Here is a 22254-nt window from a genome sequence, read left to right on the forward strand (position 1 = left end):
TCGTGTCCACGCAACACTGACCATTTCTGTCGGCAACGGATCTGTGTCAAGTTGTGACGAAAGGCAATTAATTACGTACAGGAGATAATTGATTGGGACAGAACCCTACCTGAGACATAGGATGTAACCAAACATTAAAAATTCACCTCGGCAGGTGATAATGTCTTATTGCACGTTGGGAAAATACCAAATATATAGCGAAACTTACTAAAGAAGTGCCTACTAAATTACTAACCAAAAGCCAGCTTAATTTAAGTCTCCCAATGAATACAAAACAGAGCAGTCCTTGACTCTGTACAGAAACTAAAAACAGAAGACGATAAGATACCTCATTGTGAAAATGTATATTAAAACGGTTTCTTCTTTTTTTTTATTAAAGTCAAGTTTCTTCTTATTAATCACCAAATTATGTTTTTCTTTCTTTCTTCACTCGTCAAAGCTATGAATTTCATTATTTCGATATCAACAACCTTTTACAAAATTTCAAATTGTTGAATGCTTTAGGGATGAACTCACTTGGGATAATAAGAGTTCAACATTTTAACGTATCATTTTCCATTTTAATGTGATGTTAAAATTAGATATCAAAAGTCAAATTGACGGTAATTTCAATAACCCTCCATTTATTTCTCTTATTTCCCAAATTAAAAAAATTGAAATACGTTTTGATTATGTTAAGTGCATTTCTAATTAGTTACTTTTACTTGACCTATACACGTTAATGGCCGGCTTTTCATTTTGCTCCATTCGATTTGTATCTGGTTTATCTTCCCTACACGACATACTGACTTTAAAATGAGGCATCGTACTAATATTATTAACATTTAAATAATTTTAGTTGCCATCCCCCAACCATATGAAAGTAAGAATTTGAAAGTTGTGTTGTTGGTAAATGATCTCATAATCCAAATATAAACCGCAAATCGTTTTACAATGTGTAAAGGAATAAAGAAGTTAAAGGATGATGAACGTTTAGGCATGTATTGATATTACAAAGACCAGAGCCAATATTAAAGAGCACGTCTCTATTCACCTTTTAATTTATGTGGTACAATTTTAATTTTATTTGTGCTATATTCTCGCCTTAGCAGACCCTGTTATTAGTATGAGGTATCATTCTAATATTACTACAACAAGAAAACCTTTAGTTAACCCTCATAATCTGAGGGTAAAAAAGGGTCTCGTTATGTAGCCCATTAAACTCGAAGAGGTTACCTCAACGAGTTTTAATATAATCCAAAACCAAAATCGTGAAAGTGTAGCGTAAACAAATTTAACGATTTGTCTGCGATAATTTCGTTCCATATTTTAAGTCAAATAATAGAACAATAAGATAAACATTCGTACGATATATCTGTCTCTCTCACTGCATATCGAGTTGTGTATTTCTAACTACTGTTCAGCCAACCTGTATTCACTACATCCACCTTTATAAATATTTTCCCAACATTTGCCCAAGGTCTGCTAAGTACAAGACAAGCACATATAAACGTGATGTTGTCTGTACACGTGACTGGGTCTATCCATGAGACTGTAGCTTGTTCCGCCTACTATAGCTTCACCGTGCAGACAGCGACCTTGAACTTCGCCAAGGCTACGACTATTAGATGGCAACGTGTAATTTTGTTACCAGTTAGCTGCCTGGTTTTATTGCTACTGCAATACTCACCCGTTTGTGGTGTCGTAAAGTTTAAAATCGGTAGGCAAGCCGTCGCGAGACACGCTACAGAACCAGGTGAAAGATTCTACGGTTTTAAAACGTATCGATGAGATTTTAAGTTTAAATATTAAGAAAACCAGATGATGCCAAAGTATATAATACTTTCCAGTTACAAGATATCGTCGCTTAACGCTCAAAGTGGCAAGTTAATTATATTTTTCATCCACTTAGATACTTTGATAGAATGGCCATAAATTTTATTGAAAAAATGTATTTGGAAAAGCCCCCTTTTTTTAGTAATTAAAACTACTCCCAGTGTGAGTTTTGATATGCAATCAATTTCAATTCTCATTTTAAAAGGATTACGAACATTTGCCATCGTAATCGTCTATGAGCCGAGAGCCCTAGTGTGACAAACAGAAAGATACTTGACTTGATTCAAGAACAAGTTGCAGGAATGAAGAAATTATGAAAGCAGAAACACTTATAATGTAATTTTCCATGAAGTATCATTACAATTTAGTGGAACGGTTAGCCAACTTAATAAATACAAGAAAAGCATCCTTTGTACCGAGAAGGCAACACTTAACACCCCGAGCGAGTATGTAGCGGTGTAGTTTCTTTTGCGATTCTGCCATCGATTATGGCAACTTTGGTACTAACCAGCTCTTAATATCATAACAGAACCAACTGTAACACCAGGAGGTTACAGAACAGAGATTCGGAATTCTTTAAGCAGTTTTAGGGCCTTCCTCCTGGTTGTCTGTTTAATTTGGCACCTGGACTGATGTGTAACACTGAGTTTCAAGAATTGGCACTGTACATACGGTTTATCCTGAATTGGTCCTGGATTTCAGGTAATGTTTATGGCTAGGCGTACATTTTTTCCATTACCTTCTTTGGCTTGGTGTGTTCATAGTCACCTGTATAAACAATTTATCTTTTTCACTTGTAACTTATGCGTTTATTTTTAGGCACATGGTGAAGAGAGATGCCGGTTTTTATACGTCCTGAAATCGTGTTATACTTTCAAATCTTGGACAAGTAGTCCAAGTTTACTTAGAAGATAAAAATTAAGAAACTGATACTTAAGTGTTTCCACTTTCCAGCACTTTATATATTTATTATATGGCCGTGAATAGGGTTTGTGTGCGATAATTACGTTCCATATTTGAAATCAAACAACTAAATATGTGTACACAGTTTTTCTCTCAGAGCATATCGATTTCTTTTACATTTTCAGCTATATAAACCTTAGTCACTCAATGACCACTTGTTATCACAAACGTGCTCAAAATAGTATTAATGTTAGTTGACCGATTCCGAGCTATTTAGCTTATCTTCTGTGCTCTAATGGTTGTGTTGCTTTAGTTCAATATGTAACGTGTTTTATTCAGTTTATTAATAGACGCATTTTTCTTATTTTGCTCTCTTTTGAAACAATCATCTTTAATAGACTGAAATAAAACTTAAATTGCCAAATTTAGGTATTAGATCTATAATTTTACTTTTTACATCGCACCTGATTACTATACTACTTATAGTATAATTTATACTATATTAATATCTAATTAGTATAGTGTGGGACATAAAATTGCAAGCCTGACCGTTTAGCCTTATTATTATTAATAATGTAAAGGAATCTCAACTAATAATTGTAATAATAATGATATCGCAAGAAACCAATCTTCTATACAAGCTCATACGAAGTTTACAGAATATATTTCACGCAATGCATTAAAACAGTGTATTTATCACAAACGAGGATTTCAATGATGTGTCTTGTACTATATTAACAGTTGTTACTAATATCACGTTTTAATATCATGTTTTATCACGAAAAACGAGAGAATCTACTGAGTTACAGTTTTGTAAATTAATTTTGTGTCTGACGGGAATAACAATTATAAATATGTATTTATTTACACCTCAAGTATTTACACCAGTTCAAAGCTCCGCCCAACTTACTCCAAAGGCTTAATGAAAAGCACATGAATTCATGCATTATGCCACTATATTCATGTAGTAAAACTTACATGATTTCCAATTAGATTTAAACGGACAGAAGAGCTCCCCCGAGTGCTGCCATAACCAGTGTCGGACAGTTGTTTGTGGGAACTGGAGAGCAGTGTCGGACATTGCCGAGATGTCACTGTCGTGTGTGAACAGATTTTGCACAGAGCCCCACAACAATCAACGATGCAGCTGGCACAAGTACTTGTCACGATTAAAATTGGTTATCCTTGTTCACATCATGCGACAGCAATTGCGCAAGTTCTCTCGCTACTTTACTCGCCATTTGAAACGCAGCTTAAAACTATTCGCTAACGCTCAGCCAAAGCTCATTGACTTTCATGCACCATCACTGAACTAAGTGTTGCCTGTTAAGAATTGAAGCTTCTTACAAAATTTTAGTCAACAATGTTGAATCAATGAAATTGTTCTAGTCCTTCGAGTGATAGGATAGTGATATTGAAACAAAATTACCGACGAATTTCAATTCTACCAGTTTTCAAAGTTTTTGACAATTCTTTCCCAATCGGATTGTAACATTTTCGGAAAAAACACAATTTACTATCACAACACCTGTTGGGATTCCGAAGTGAAAGATGGACGGTTGATGCAGTCGTGCGTGTAATTGACATTGGAAGTATCTTAGTGTTTTTATTGACTTGTCAAAAGGATTTTACTGTGTTGATCATATAACGCAGTTCCTTACTCACATACTGGAGTATCACGGAATACGAGCAGTCCCACTCGAGTGGCTCAAATCGTATCTTAGTGGTAGAAAACAATATGTTCAAATGTTAGACGTGCAATAGAGAGGGAGATAGTTGGGACACGGTCTTTCTCAGGGGTTCAATTCTTGGCCCATTACTTATTTTATTGTACGTCAGCAACTTTCGTTCATCGTTCCATCAGGAACGAATTATCTATATATATAAAAATGAATGTTTGTATGTTTGTCCTTTATGGAATCGTGAACTATTGGACCGATCATGATGAAAATTTGTACGTATATGTATTTTTCCACGGAGAAGGTTTATAAGCTATGCCCATCCCTTTCCCGATTCAGGATTCCGCCCCACTGGTTACAGAAATACCCATAAGAAATGCATTGCAGCAAACATATGTTAACGTCTTTTCAAATTTTTAATCAGCTGTTCTTTGTAAACATATATTACACTTATAGTTTTAAAGCATAGAGTAAGCTTAAGAGAAACGACAAATTCTGTTTAAACTGTTTTTGCAATCACTGTTAAACATAGACTTTACTATCCAGATAATACAATTCAAATTTGACGTAAAAATTCACCTTTAACTGCAATATTTATTTAATATAAACCATGCTCATGCTTGATCAGAAGAGTAATGCAGATATCATAATTACTATCTTACGTTGGCTACAAATATAAAGAATGTTATAAAATCAACCTTAGTTGTTTTTTTTGACAGAAGTATGGTTCTCAAAACTCCGTGTGTACATATTCTCTCGATCGAGACAACAAAGCAAGCTCAATCGTGGCATCGGAGATATAACTAATTTAATCTAAAATTTATTATAGTAAAAAAAAAAAATTTACTAAGTAATATAAGGACTTCGGTTCTTAAGATTTGCGTGCGAAGCCGTGGGTAACAGCTAGATAGAGGCAGGAATATGGTACATACCTTCATAATACGCCCAAGAGGCTCACGATGGAACGACTATCAATTATCTCAGCAATGTTTAGAATGTGATAGAAAAAGAATAAGTGAATATAGTGTACTGTTTTCAACGGGAAATTGCGTGCGAAGCCGCGGGCAACTTTTGCAAAAAATTATTGAAATGCGCAGCAAAGCGCGCCGGGCCCGCTAGTCCACTATAAAGATGGCATGGCTTTTTGTTTCAATGCAATAAAACGGAAGTAGAAATACATTTACTAAGCTCAACAAAACACATTCAATATTTCAATGAGCTCAATTTTCAGATTCAGTTCTATTCCAACACACGAAACCGAGATTAAAGAAGTTTACTTTTAAAAATTTCTCGGAATACACCTTGATCTAGGGTTTGACATGGAATTGTCACGTATAACCGCGTCTGTGCAAAATATGTCCTCTGGCATTTATGTGCTGATACAATTACTCCCAATTGAGGTGATCATGACACGTATAATGCAATGTATGTATGTACCGATATGATATATTTAATATAAAAATTTGTACTCGAACATCTTAGTTGTTTCGTAGGTCCTCGGTATAAAAGTCTGCCAGTGTTATCTCGGCAATGTCCAACACTGGTTGCGGCAGCGCTCGGGGGACCTTCTGCGCCCGTTTGAATATAATATTGGAAATCATGTGATTTTTACTACATATTTTCTTTTCAACCGACCATAATTCATCAGTAGAAAGCAATGTTTAAATATATGTAATACGCTCCTCTTGCACTCTGAGGGTTCATCTGAAACGGGGTAACAACTATTGCTGTTAGTACTCGTACGTTTCTTTTATCATACTCAAACTGTAAGAGTATCAATTTCTTTATATTCAACATAAAATTATATTTAAATCAGATGTTTGCACGATCTGAGTAATTTCTGAAGTATCGCGCCCTCTAGGTTTTGTGGATATTGTTTTTACCATTTTCCCACCACTCAAAACAGATGTCTTATAAGAACTGAACCAGTTAAGGCTAATAACTCTCCTTAGCCTGTGAACTTAAATCTTCAAGGTAACTTTCAAACTATCACCCATGGCGAACTAGTATGTATATTACCCACTGTATGTTTTGTGACATTTTCTGAGTGGTAAATCACTGTGGTTGGATTATGTAAATCTTAAAATAAATCAATCTGAACTCTTTTAAAGCAATTCTACAATAGAAAACGTAACTTGTTTCTCATTACTAAAAATTCCTACATTAAATAAGTAAAATAAACTCCAATTTCTCAAATGTTCAATTCTACATAACGACGAGAAGGCGTTATGAAACAAAACTGATTTTCTAGTTGTTCAAAACGCATCATACAGACATAATTTTGATGGTATAGTTAGCAGTAGCAGTAATGAGACGTCAGGTACCTTATTCTGATGCAGATGATATATCTGTCGACGACACCACGTCATAATAGCAGCACACGAGACAGCTAGGTCTACAGATAACCAACACAGCCTCTAACGGCACTGAACTAGCGATCAGCCGAGCAGCTAGGTTATGTTTGCAGACTGTTAGCAAACACTTAGCAAGGTCGGGGAACTTCACAACTTGTGCGTACAAGATAAAGAACATTATAGAAATTCAAATTACGGTAGCGTTTGAAAAATTATACTTTTATGTAGTTATCAATGTGCGTTCAGGTTTTATCATTTTTATTTATTGAAAGGAGCGAGGGTGCTAGTATTGAAATGCTAGTATTAATAATATTTTGTATTATTTTTTTACATGATGCAATTTTTACGATTTTTAATAAGGTTTTTCAAGAATATTTTTGTAATATTCATAGAGATGGAGAACCATTACGTATCAAGGTATTCTGTTACGAGGAATTTACATCAATTTTTAGCTGGATTATTACTTTGTTTTTATTATTAGTTTGCTAAAACGTAAACATGTGTTTCTTTGTGATGAAAACCATCTGAAATCCATGAAACAAATTGCAACTGTCCTTGGAATATAACTAGTATATTACAATATTACCGTAGTAGTTTATAAATACAATTTTTTTAAGTGTTATTAAAAAAACCATGTTATAACAATATTTTCTATTTTCCAAGAAAAAGTGCTTATTTAGTTTATTTTAATGTTTGCTATTACCAAAATGTATGCTTTTGAATGCTGAACAAAATGACGTGAAATGCACGTTTCCCTTTCTCCAAAAATTTTGTTCCAAAAGTCCTCCAAAGAGCACTTTGATCGAAATAAAATTTAAATTGTGGTAGAGACCTCATAGATTGTCTGATTTTTATGAAATTTGACAAAATTATATGCTTTGAGTACCTGCAGATAAATCTTTATACTTTTATATAATGTATTATATCAAAGTTTTTTCTAACCAATAAACTAGAATTCTCAAAACTAAAAAAAGTTTTGTTTGATAAAAAGGAAAACGGCTCAATTTTAATTATATTTCAATCATATATAAACCATAAATTCTTACATAAATAGTAGATATTGTGGAACTATTAAACAGGATGTAGCATGTGTAAGGAACGTCATGTCCTATGTTGCCTCTGGTTATTTTCTTCGTCAATATTTTATTTCGAATAGGTCAAATTCATCAATCAATTCAATTAGAAAATACCCCAGCGTTTGAGTAATAAGGTGACATAACATGTTTATCGTATACGGCTTCCAGAGTTCTGTTTCTGCAGTTCAATACCGTATATTTTTCTACTTCATAATTCCTTTTTCATCTCTTTTAACTAAACATCATTATTCATAACTCCGCTCTTAGGAATAAATTGTTCCCTCAATTTTCAATTCATTATATCATCTCAGGCCAAAAGCAATCACAAACGGTATGGTAACAACATCAAGGTAATATATGCCAGTTGTCATGTCATTCACAACTTCTGTGTGAGTAGCGGCAGACATGAATGAGAGAATACGCAACACCACGACAGCTGCAGCTGCTACGTTAATAGCTAGAACAAGAGGTACACGCCCCGCACTCGAGTGACCGGTCCATAACCAGACTTGGACAATTACACAACTTGCAACCATGCAGCCTGAGGTCCGCTGGACCGGTCTGCGTGTCCACTCACGTCACGTTATCTCGCCGCCTTGTGTCCTAATCGCGGTGCTGCAAGTCTCCCTCAGTCAGATATTATACATTGAACATTATAAAACAAAAAATAAAGTTTTATTTATTTGACGAGAATTATGAAATTCGCTGAAAAATGTCTTATTTATTTATGTGAAGCACATAAATTCTCGATCTGCTATCGCTTTGTATTGCTGGTGCAAACTTTCAGTGTTATAAAATAGGTTATTTGAGTAAACCTGCGGAGGGAGTACATGTTGTTTGATGGAGAACGGTGGAAAGATAAATTTGTTCGTCTAGTCGAGGGTGCACCGCTCTGCGAAAAAAGTGCTCGGTAGTGTAACAAAGGCACCTACTTCAGTACCCATGATGGTTTAGAGTAGGGTTTCATCACATTTCGCCCTGACATCCCTGTTGAAAGGCAAGAATTAAGTCTCTTGTGAGATTCCGTGGCTTACGAGAAGATTCTGGCTAAATCTGAATTTGAAAGCATGAACTATTTTAATCTCGTAATCTGCCTAATTTTCTTCACAATCGCTTGGTTAGATTTTTTTGTTAAAATATCAGATTATGAACAGACAAGCTGCTTTTCACATTAGCATTGCGTCATTATCTTTATGGGACCTTGGTTAGCTCCTTCGGATGGAACTCGTCCGTTTTGCTGATTTCCAACAGAATTACTTTGACAATGGTCGATAGGTTAGAGACGTTTTGAGTTCGTAATTACGCAAAACTCCGTCTTTTTATTCCGCGCCGGCTTTATACAGAGTGAGCGACTTTGCGATTGCTAAAGTTATGGCTGAATATCGAAGTGCCATTCAATATAGCCTACACCGGAAGTGCGTGCAAACTTTTATGAATTATTTCCTTACTATTTTCATTTCTTACTTTTAATTCTCAGTCTTAGTCCATTTTATTTCTTACACTGGCGAACACATTTCTGTCCCTACACAGACTCTTGATATGGAATTCTAGGTATCGGAATTCTCTTACCATAAGAACCTTGTCTCACAAAACATGTTCTAACTACTGAAGTAGCCTATTATGCATGTGTAGTAAGTACATACGTAGTTTACTACACATTATAATAGTGGTAAATTAATAATCTACCATACACAGCGGAGACAGGAAGTAGTGACTGGTAAAACTTTCATCACCATTCTGAAATTCAATCTGTGATTCTTCAACACGGAATACCAGTAGAAGGCATACAGGCCCTAGACGATTATGGCGCCTACTATGGTTTAGTAACTTCGATTGAACCAATTGCATATTAGTGTCCATAGATGGCTATATAAACTCATTCACATTAATTTATAAACATACTAGCTGTTTCCCGCTGTCTCTTAAGCTTTGCCCGTATATTTCTTTGCCTTCAAATAGTGTTTGGATATTTTAATATACGTAACTACTGTGTTGTAATTGCAGTTTATAATGTGCAGGCGCTTTGATAACTTTTATATCTTGCAGTACAGCCTGGTGGTTAGTTACATCAATGGGCATTGCGTATAAACCTTCTACATAGAAAAATACAAATTTTCATAGTGATCGGTCCAATAGTTTCTGAGTCTATAAAGGACAAACACACAAACATTCATTTTTATATATTATGATTGCAGAAACAGTTTAAACAAAATTTGTCGTTTCTCTTAAGCTTACTCTATGCTTTAAAACTATAAGTGTAAAGAAATTTATATATAAATATATTTTTTGTCGCATTATATATGTTTACAAAGAACAGCTGATTAAAAATTTGAAAAGACTCTTTCACTTAATAACATATGTTTGCTGCAATGCATTTCTTACGGGTATTTCTGTAACCAGTGGGGCGGAATCCTGAATCGGGAAAGGGATAAAAAGTATCCTATAACCTTCTACAGATCAAGACGAACAAATTAAAAAAAAATTAGGCGAATCCGTCCAGCCGTTTGTGAGTGATGCTGTTACACACGAACAGTTTCATTTATATATATATAGATATATAGATAGATATTCTAAATTGTTATTTTATTTCAAATATCGATATGTAAATAAAAATGCCACATACGGGAAAAATGTAAACTGGTATGTTTGGTTTTTATTTCTGTTGATGAACTAATGATAAGATTAAGAAACAAATTTATATATAAGATAAAGTTAAGAAGACAACCACATAAAACAATATGAAAAGTTTCAGATTTACAGCACTTTTAAACTATTATATCTGAAGAAGGGTTAATTAGTAATACAAGTAAAAAGTTAGTTTATTCGAATATAAAACAGTTTCTACGATAATTCATAATCTTTCATTCCTTAAAACAAAAATATTTGGAGTTTTTTAAAAACTTTTGTCCTGTTTTTACAGGAACAAATTTTCAAAATTAGTCTCTAATTTTCGACTCTTGTCTAGTCGAGTAATATGTAACAAGATTTCATCGTAAATAAAAATTACTTAATTCAAACAAAACAAATAGTGCCAACCAAATGGAAGGAACATAACAACAAAAAATAATTTTAGACATCTCCCAGATATTTATTAGAATTAATTGAACGAAACTCACATTTTACCAACAAATAATTTATTGGATCAATGCGGAGTTTGGGAGGAAACTGCTCAGCACTTGTATTAAATAAATTTTACATGTTTTATAACATCAAATTAATTAATTTGTTTATTATGTTCAAAACAAACTAGGAAGAATTGGTTTTACAGATACATATTAAGGCTCAGTTATTAACAGCAAGATTGTAATTTAATTATCAATTTTATTTTTTACTGAACATTTTCATTAATTGGAATTAATTATTTAAACACTCAAGCCCTGTATTGTTCTTGCACGCCAAGTTTTGAAATTATCGTAGCAAAGACGTGTGATCGTAATCGTGATCGTAATTCTGTTTCAAGCTGATGAAACCTCCACATGAGATAAATTACATACCAACACACTCACTTTGAAAGTTGCCGAGAATATCCTGAAGCGTTATACATTATTGACCGAGTAAAGCGCTTCGCCTGTTCTGAGCTGATGAAATGTCTATCTATCCACAGACTGTTCGTCTATGTTTAGTTCTTTCTGAAGTAGTTGATGACGTTACCACGGGTTACCTATATTTTGTTTACTATCCAAAATGTTTCAAAACGTTTATTGAAAGTTAATGAATAGTTAAGGAATATAGGATATTCGTTGTAATGTATTTTTAATAACTTGTAATATATTTTTACAGATTTTGCGCTCATTTAGACGCTCATAATCGCATAAGATGATTCCATAGGATTCGATATTTTTCTATCGACCCAAGATTGACACGTTTATTTGTTGACTACTTAACGTTTCCATGCTTGATAATTGCAGTGTCGATTGAGATAGTTTGTTATAAAGAAGTAGTTTGGTTTCTGATCTTTATTTTGACCTTCTGATAATGAAAATCGACATTTCTAATACTACGTGTTGCCTCGCCTAAGTGACACATGATGTAACAATAGCACAAAGTCAGTTTCAGCTATGTAGGTCATATTTTCAGGAAGTGTTTACTAAAATAGATATCGGGTATGGAATATTACGTACAACAATTACCAACAATATAAAAATATTTTATATTTCTTATTTATAACATTTTTGCATTTTATTTGGAATAATATAAGGTCAATCCATCAAATCTATCAATCTATTTATAGTATTTGCAAAGTACACTGTGAATAATGAACCAGTACAAGAGCGCGGCGCGGTACGGCGCAGGGTGGGAGTGATTAGTACACGCACAATCCATCATTGCCACTTTCCCAGCGAACAGGGTGTGTCGTCTTCAGTAATGATAATGAATAATGTCAGTGGTGCCTGGAGGTGTTCTTGTTATTGTGTTTCAACCCTTCAATAGAAATAATAAACAGGGGACAACAGTTGGCATCAAGTTGCAGTCTTTGATGGATAGAACCTGTTAAAGAAGAACATAATAAATGCCATCCAAATAATCAAGACGGGCTCAAAGGATGCAACTGTGTTGGACACTCTCTCAGACTAGGCTAGACATTTCCAGTACACCCCTTTGCTAAGATATTCCACGTTTTTCAGCGGTCAATAACAATAGATTTAGAGTATTCCCTTGGTTGGTAAGCGATATTCTTCCAACATCAAAGATTTAATTGGGGAAATCTCGCCAAAGAGTAAGAAAAATATTAGTGCAGACGAGATATGGAGAAGGAGCATATAAGGTGGTAATTTGTCATGATACCTTGCACTGAACTCTTAGCATAGATACGCTTACCAACATCACGGCGCGGCGGCGTGAGTTAAATAATTCCGATGTTGTTATGTTGAAGACTGCAAACGTTTTTGGGCTCCGTGGGACAGAATGGGAGGTATAGCTTTCTTTATAATGTCATCACTGTCACAAATGCTCTACAACAACATCCTAGCATCCGGGTGGAGTTTCCGGTGATGTACTAATCCGGTGATTGTGGAGGCCTAATGGTGTCAAAAATGTCACTGGAGCGTGATGTAGGGAAAGCTGCGGGTATCATCACTTACATCAGCTAGCCATTCTATGCATGCAGATACTCTCCCATATTCAGATACGACTTTCCGAAATTCGAACTTATGAATAAAAACAAAATTCGGACACGACTGAAAAAGAGCCTTCTGTTGTCCGTCTAACAACCTGAAATATATTGTTTTTATTGAATTTGAAGTGCTAATAATTATAAATTTATAAAAATGCAAACCTATTTTCATTTTATTGATAAAACTTACTTTTGAACGTTCTTCGGCCATCACAGTTCCATTAAACAATAAATCAATTTGAGTTTCTTGGCAAATTGTTGTAAAAATATGTTCTCTTATAATTGTACACTATAGCTTTCTTACATATGCAGCACTTGCAAATCTAGTCATACTGTATAATATGTTGCTACTCTATAATATTTGACCAAATACTTTTATTCTTTTAATTTGGAATTTAATTTATGCACATTAATCGACAATTTGGTAAAGCTATCGACGTAAACTATCCGACGAAACGAGTGCTGAGTCTTTACTCATATCATATTGTTTTATTTTACTATAGTGATTCTGTGATCTAGGGGCAGTGATCGGCGAAAATACAAAAACTCTCAAAAATTGCGTCATGAGTGTAAAATTTCAATAAGCAAAGATCGATTAAATCCACCTAATTGAAAAAAATACGGTCGGTGTTCATCAAGTCTTGTCTGCAAATTCAACCCCAAGAAACCAATCAGTTACTCATTTGACTTGAGTATTCGAGTAATGCAGGCAATTAACAGGAGTTAATTAACTATGGAAATTTCCTCTACTCTCAACTGCTATTCGTGGTTATGGTCACTTTGTGGTTAATTGTAGTATAACAACAGACCTTAAACCTAACCACATTTTGTTATCAGGACATTTCTACATCCTCTTACTAGAGGACTAATAAATAACTGTGACTAGAATACTAAATCGAGACAATTATAACAATATTAATATTTTATGATTCTTCAGGAATTAATCTTAGATTATCGTGTTTTGCATTCCAGAACATATTAAATAGTTGTATAAGCCTTTTACTGTAAAAGATCAAAAATCTTACACCTATATAGAGATTGTATCGGGAGAATTTTTTGTCGGTAAGCGTGGTTCTATTCGTGACGCATATATAATGCTAAAATACTACGAATATTTTAGCATTAAGTGAAAATAGTAGTAATTCACTTCAATGTTATGCTAATGACCTCATTTTTATAAATTTAATTTAAATATTGGGTGTTTTTTTTTATGATTGTCAGAGTTTATTTAATGCAACATGCTTAATACTTTTTGTAATACATTTTTCATGCATCTTTCAAATAACAGGTTTTAGCATAAGATGCAATATCATATATTGATAAATAATTTAAACTAGGCATAAATTTGTTATTGGAAACATGTTTTACCACCAACTACGTTCAACAGCAAATGTTGGTTAGTGACTAACCACACTGTGCATTACTTAGATGTCAATAAATGTCAGCAACACTCTTTGATCTTTACCAACAATAACCCGATACAAGGGAGTACCGAAGGGCTTGTCAGAACGAGTTATTGCACTGTCAGATAAACGGACAGACACACAGACAACAACTTGATTTTAAGAAGGACCCGTCGGTCCTTTATATCATTGACAAAAAAGTCAAAGTCATTTTAGGCAGTGAAATGAAATTAGTCGATGAAACAAAATAACCACCAGAGCTGCAGGTGCAACTTTCCACCTCTCTCAAGTATGCGAGGCTGTTCAACAACTTTGTCAAAAATATCTATATTTAAAACAACGACTTAAGTGCATTTAAAAAAAATTTAAATCTCTGAAAAAATATTTCGTCAAAATCGAATCTAAACCGTGCCATCGATATATTCACTCTAATGGCCGGCGAAAGAAGAAAGTTATGAACCGAGAGTTGATAATGTCAAAACATTCTAGACGATACTTAATTTTTCCTTCGGTCGGGTAATTTAATGCGAGGTTAATCCCTGCAGTTGGCAATACTGAGCGGGTATTAAGGCTAGGTAGTCAAATATTGTTGCGAGTTTGTAGTGTGTTGCTTGACGTCACGGTCCAAATACTGGAATACTGGTATTTTATTAGAACCTACATTGTATCATGACACCTACCGTGTGGTTTGGTAATTTTTCGACAAAAAAAGGCATGTAAATTGAGTAGTAAAAATACAATTACGAAAGTAAGCTACTAATTAAATATGTTAGACATCTACAGAAATATTCAGAATAAAAATAAAGTACTGTAATCAGACAATGCACACACTGACGTCGATTACTGTATCATTGAGCAAACGTTGATGTCTAATCAAAACACTAAGTTCCAAAAGATATGAATAAGTTAGATGACAGATGAAACTCTACAAGTTTAGTTTTTTAGTTAGCGTTCTGTCGTTTTCAATACTTTAGTTAATCCACTTTTTTTAGTTTATTTTTCTTCATTATTTAGTACATTTGAAGAAAAAAGAAATTTTATTTTACGCACATTCTGTTCCCAGTTCTGTAAACAATTTCAATCCTCCCCTGGCGTCATCGTTCGCTACCCCATTGTGAACGCGGTGTTTTAGTGAGGGAAACTAAACAGAGCGTCACCAGCCTCATTGTTCCCCACGAAACATGTAAACAAAACTTGTATTTTTAAAAACCACGCAGTTTTGAGTGTTGCATATTTTGTAGATGTTATGACACAAAATTGAGAACTGTACATTTTTATCAGTAACGAAACATTCTTATTGTTACATATCTTGGAATTACACTGTTGCTGTTTTATTGTTGTCCTTTAATGTTAATTAATTACTAAAATATTTAAATATTGGTGGTACAATGTCAGTCGTTAAATCTACTTACGTTAAAGTACTTATGAATTATGTTCGGAGTAGTTACAGATTTTGGGTTCCTTTATCAACATGTATAATGCTGGAACTCCTTGCAATGAACCTCGGATATATTCTCCAATCTTAGAGCTTTGGCATTTATTATGCTAATCGCACAACTTCAAGAATCGATCGTAATGTTCTAATCCATGTTGATGAAAACAGAGGTTGATTATATAAAATGCCGACAGTCACGTGCCATTTATAATTACAATGTTTTGATTGAACAGACTCCAATGAATATTAATTAAATGAAACTGTAAATCACAACAAGAGTTTACGGTTTATACGAAATGAAGTATGATATTCTTAGACCGTGTATTAAAACATTAATTATATTTATATGAAATACATATTATAATATTTATAAATTCCGTTATAAATAGTACTAAAACATCATATTAATGTACTAAAGCACACTAATTTTAAAGAAGTGCGTAATATTAGTGAGTAAGTGCGTTTAATCTGCATAATCAAAGGAATTCAAACAAATACTAAAGTTTTAATAACAAGTAAAACAGATTCAGTCAATCTATACAAATATAAAATAATACCACAAGTGAATATTGTACTGTTTTGTAGGATTTACTGAATTTGTAATATTATCAACAAAGGCCAGAAATCTCGAGGGTAGCCTACGGATTACCAGATTCGAGCTTTTACAGAAATCTGCTCTCTGGGAGCGCATCCATACTACGCTTAAAACACACCATGGGACGTACAAGGGTTTATTTCCAAAGGAACACTAAACAAACTAAATACCCTAGTGGTTTTCTCGAATCCACGTTCACGAAGTATCTAAAATAGTATTTTCATCAATATTATGCCAACATAATGGAAGCAAGTAGCAAGCACTATGTAACGTAGTAGTGGACCTTGATTGTAATCATCCTAGGTCTACGTGCAGCAAAGCTGAGAGCCTTAGCTATGAGAGAAAACAACTGCAGCAAAAGAAAGGTTAATACAGAAGTCTTAAGAGCAGGTAATTTGATATCAGCCCCATTTGAACAATGTTAAACTTCAATCAATTTTACAGGCTTTTTAGTCACAGAAGGGAGATGTCTCTTTTCCAAGATACGACGAATACGTATGCGAACTGTTTTATATATAGCTGTATATAAAACAGTGTATAAATTTCACGTTTTGAAATTTATATGATTAAGTCCAAAAAGTCTGAAATATTTTCTGAAACAAATAAAAATACTAAAAACTGTAAAGCGTGGTAGCATATGAATGAATATTTATAAAATGGGACATCACATAATTTTACGACTACAATGAGGTCGTAAATGCGTTTCGCTGCATGGGCTAGTTTCTGCTACGTTACACTACAGACTTGCATCTTATTTTTAACAAGGTATTTAAATGTGAAATAAGGTTACACACTGACAGGTAAGTTATGCTCTATGAATGCTTCTCGCATTCCAATAAGACCAAAGCATTTCTTCTGACTAATTCAAGGAAGGGCAATAACATTAAGAGTATAGTAAGACTCAAGAACCAACTATCGCGAGAGATGAAGCCAGAGCGAGCGTCACGCTGCACTATTCGGCACTGGTTTTTGAGAGATCACTCCTAAATTAAATTAAACAGAACAATCCATACGAATTCTTTACCTATGTAAAATGCACCACTGCCATATAATGTTATGATACCGTATTTTTGCAATCATGTGGTATATGATTGCAAAAATACGTACTAAATACATAACAAAAGTATATGTACATAAATCAAAGTAACGATAAAATAGTTCGAATATCACAATGCTAATCTCGCTTAGCAATAATCGTAATCAATAATTAATTGATAATTGATAAAAACACAAAAACCGATCGTATTCAGTGTAAAACATTGTATCATGTAAAATATTTCGTAGAAACTTTTAAATTTCAAGACGCGATCTTTTTTCAATTTTTAACTTGGAAATGCTGATTTACAACAATATCTGCTTCAAATTCATAAAATACTTTTTACTAAAAAAAAACCAAGTAAAGTTTTTTAACATCTTTTTAAATCAGTTGTTCAAATGAATAGACAATTTATTGAAATTAAGCTGGTAATAAATAATTTACTCTATCTCGTTTATGTCAAAAAGATTTTGAATGCGTTTATCTCATAGATTTGCATTTACCTCAGCAATAAGCTTTTCATTTTAAATAAACGTACTATTATGTTTCTATACCATTCTGCTTTAAATTAATTTGCATAAAATATGACAAGGTGTAAATAATATAATAAATTAGAGTGGAAAGTCCATGTTAATACTGTACTATGTTATTGCAGTACCACGCACACTAGTACAGGGATGCTGTATCCACCGTTGAGTCGATTTCAAATTCATTAATACTATATTAATTCAACCAATAACTGATTATCAGATTTGTTCTGCTGATTTTTAACTACATGCGCTCTTGTTGTTAAATTGTGTAAATTTCAATTTACTTGATTTTCATACAATATAAAATTGTGTTAAACCTATAAGTAAGATGTCTGGGGTAGAAAAATTACATATCATAAAAATTTATAATTATTGACTCAATATACTCTACAAATTTAAAAAACTATATATGTAGATAGTAATACGTCTAATCCACGCTACTAGTAGTTGGAAAAGAGTAAATATTTTATTTACAATAATGTATTTATATTGATTTAAAACGACGTACTATATATTGGCATTTAATGTTTAAGATGCCGATCCCATTTATAAAATAGGAATCCTGAATAGCTTTTTTATTTATTTATGTTATTTAGTCTAAACATTGCATGTGGCCGAAGAAAAAGAAAAATACTTTGCATGATCTCATTATGATTATTGAACTCTTTAAGTATTGAATAACGTGTTTCTTTTTTTCAAAATAATAGCCTACTTCAAAAAAATGTTATTGGTTATCTTTTATTAAGTAATCATTCGGATAAATATATTAATTCCGTTAAATTAATATGAATATTAAAAAATTAAACATGTCTAACACGGGATTTTTACTATGAAATTACCATGTTTTTTTATAAAGATTATACGAAAACATTAAAAACAAAGTGTTTAATTAAATACCGGAAAGTTTTAAATATGTTTTCATATACTAATATAAAATAAAACAACAGCTCTGTAGTGATAATCGGTAAAGTATGTGTCAGATAGCAAGATCTTGTACGTCGGTGGATATTTTTATTGGCCTAATCTTTGTATTGTAAGCAGTCTGACATTGCTAAAGTTACGATAACGTCATTGTAGAGTGTGGTTTGATCGGAAATAAATATGCAATTCTCCATATAGCACATAGCACGTTATGCAAAGGCAACATGTGGATAATGTGGTGCTTGGAAACGAACTATTAATAATGTAAATAATACTTATAGAAGCCTCGGATATTACTATACAATGGTTTCATACATTCTGAGCTAGTTATTTATGTTTGCTTTTTAAAGATTTGATGACATCCAGGAGTATGTATAGATATATTTTATTTTATGAATTTTATTTTCAAGAAACAGTAACTGTTCTATCTTCAATTCTGTTTATTTAGTATTATTAATGATATTACTTTCCTAATATGATAAAAATATCTCGAGGAAGAATGTTGAACGCATATAAAAATGACAAAATGCTGAATTCAAGAAATCAAGACCTCGTATCAGCGTACTATAAGTAGGCTACAACGCTGGAAGCTGTGTTGAATGCAAACCATCTGCCTGGTTAACAGTGTGTTGACCCTGGGAGAGACACGGTGTCTGACGAATACACTGCTAATCAGGAGATCGCTCTTTCCTACACTACAAATAAACTAAGGTGAAGCTGTGAATATAAACCAGTGTATTTCTACGTTGTGTCAATATTTGTAGAATTATCTCTTCTCATGTTCAAAACGAGCTGTCAATTAAAAGTTGAAGCTTAATTAACTTAACTGTCAGTTATGCCATAAAGATTATACAAACGTTTATTGCTAATCAATATTTACGTTTTTTATTACTATAAACAAAAACAGATTCAGTGTTTTGGTTGAAATTATATTATTTAATAACAAATAGACTATTGACGAACGTTGTTTTGAAAAAATTAAACTAAGAAAGCCTTGAGGTGAATGTCAATAGTCACTGCAAAATTTTGAACTTCAAAGCTTTGAAGCCTTCCATGTATTTCCACATGATATTTTGAAAACCTCTTCCAAAAATTGTCCTGCCGAGTACCTATGGCCATGGAAATACCAAGTGGGACTGTCCTTCAATAGTTCAACTACTCATTTAAAGCGATGCCCTATTACTTAATAAGGCTAACACAAATTAGGCTTATTTCTATATTGTTTGGGATAATAAATTATCAATTTTAAGACAGCCTTCACCATAATGACAGCTATTTCTTAATCTTCCTAGAGTCTGGAATAGCTTTATTAGTATCGGTATGCTGTAGGTGTATTTACTACATACTACACGATTGGAAGCACAAGTATTAATATTCGACTAGCGAGGTAACTGAGGTTTACTTCTTTCCTTACCCCAACAAAAGTATCAAATCATTTCGATTAATCCATTTAATCCAGGACACAACTGTTTTCAGAGTTAGTAAAACAAACATTATTATTAAGATTTTAATAGTTCTTAAAAACATATTTTATTTATCCAATACCCTTTCCATAGTGTTCAGTTTTAAAATTTTAATTACTAATTTGAGTACTAATTCTGCATGTTGAAAAATAAATTTCTTTGCAAAATACTACAGTTACATTTTATCATATACAAGAATAAAATAATCAGATAATTCAAAATCACAAGGAATATGCAAAATATTATCACTACGCCATAACAAAGACTTTACAAAGCTATACAACTACAGTATATCTTCAGGCAATACATATTCTCTTAAAATAACCTTGTTAAAATAAGACTTCTCAATTGTTCAGACACACTAATGTAAAAAATAAGGTAACTTGAAATACTGACAATTTGCATATGTTTCAGGATAGTATTTTAGGTATGCTTGTAAACTAATTATTCCAATAATTTTTATTGCACGTGTTCTTGACTTAAGCATTTTCAGAAATAGAGTATGATTCGTGTTAAAAGCAATAAAATTAATAAATAGTAATCAAACAGGCTAATTTAAAATAATTATATGTACAAGTAGAAACTTACCGGTGTAAACCTTAATATATCCGACGCGAGAATACCAAACACAAGGCACTCACCGGCCGCCGTACTCAGCGGCGATCGCGGAGGCACTGAAGTGTCGGTGGTTTGGTTAGGAGGACAGGGAACAGGCGCGCGCCGGACTGGACCGGCCCATCCCTACAGCTGATCGATTGTTGCTATTGGTCACTAACAGCTGATTATACGAATCTGTTGCTCAATCTTAATTTGGCAGTCAGTCAGCCGCTATGCGGCGCTGTGGAGGAGAGTGAATTAACGACTTCTCGTGTAGCATTTTATGCTCCAAAAATACTTTGATGTTATTTTCACACGAGAGCAATGCCTTATTCGCAAAAGCCAGCTGTCAAGATACGATTTTAATTTTTGTTGCATACGAGCAATTCATTGATCTTCAATTCGTACTTTTGTCTTCAGACTTTATAAACAAACTACCAAGATATCTCATTAAATAGTTGAATAATTAAAGTAAAAATAACTTTTGATTAATATATTTTTAATATAAAGACTAATGACTATAACAATGCCTTCCCGTTCTTTTTCTTTCAGATAGTACACCGCGATACCACAGGCAGTGTCATAAGTAGGTACTTAATTATAGTTTTATGGAATACCACGTTCCTTATTCATTTATGAGTTAAGGTAATTGTATTATTTTATTAATACGCAAATTAAGACAATTTCGTTTTTAAATAATTGTATGAATGATGAAATTGTATGCATTCACTCAAATGAATTTGTATGAATAAAAATGTCACTCCAGTTTCATGTACATAGCGTAAAAAAATTCTAATTGGTATCTTCAACACTTTTTTGCCCTCATTGTAGATACTTTTAAATGTCTACCACTTATCATGAAATCATAAAATCTTTCTATTTTTTTCCTGCCTTCATAAATGGTATCTTAAAGAGCTGTAACTAAAATCTTTTTTACACGTAAAAAAACATCGTATGATTTTACTGTTATAATCTAAAAACCATTATTAATATTACTTATTATAATACAAAAATTATTATAAAAATATGCAATGACGTTAATAAAAAATAGTAATAATTCAAGTAAGTTCTAAAAATATAAGATGGAACAGGGGATGGGTATTGAAAAATCCGGTAAAAGTACCGTTTATAAACCAAGCACTACTGATCTATTACTATCCCACGCGAAACACATGTCCACATGCACGCCCACCCGCATGTAATAAGAAACTACACATAATTCAAGCGTGCTCGCACAAGCCCACACATTCACACTTAGGCCTAAACGTTATAAATGTCAAACTCATTCAGATTAAAGATAAACAAATACAATAAGTAATAAGACAATAGGTCAT

General features: G+C 33.1%; 1 protein-coding gene across 1 annotated transcript in view; it reads right to left on the reverse strand.

The window, feature by feature from the left end:
• The window catches only part of LOC124354899, an 84595-nt gene extending 63533 nt beyond the window's left edge, over positions 1–21062 (reverse strand). Inside the window, exon 1 of the mRNA XM_046805696.1 lies at positions 20912–21062. The gene's annotated coding sequence lies outside the window, so the exon portion shown is untranslated. The remainder of the gene's footprint in view (positions 1–20911) is intronic.
• Positions 21063–22254: the final 1192 nt, after the last annotated feature.

The sequence above is a fragment of the Homalodisca vitripennis genome, chromosome 2, assembly GCF_021130785.1.
Source record: "Homalodisca vitripennis isolate AUS2020 chromosome 2, UT_GWSS_2.1, whole genome shotgun sequence".
In the NCBI taxonomy this organism is placed as follows: domain Eukaryota; kingdom Metazoa; phylum Arthropoda; class Insecta; order Hemiptera; family Cicadellidae; genus Homalodisca; species Homalodisca vitripennis.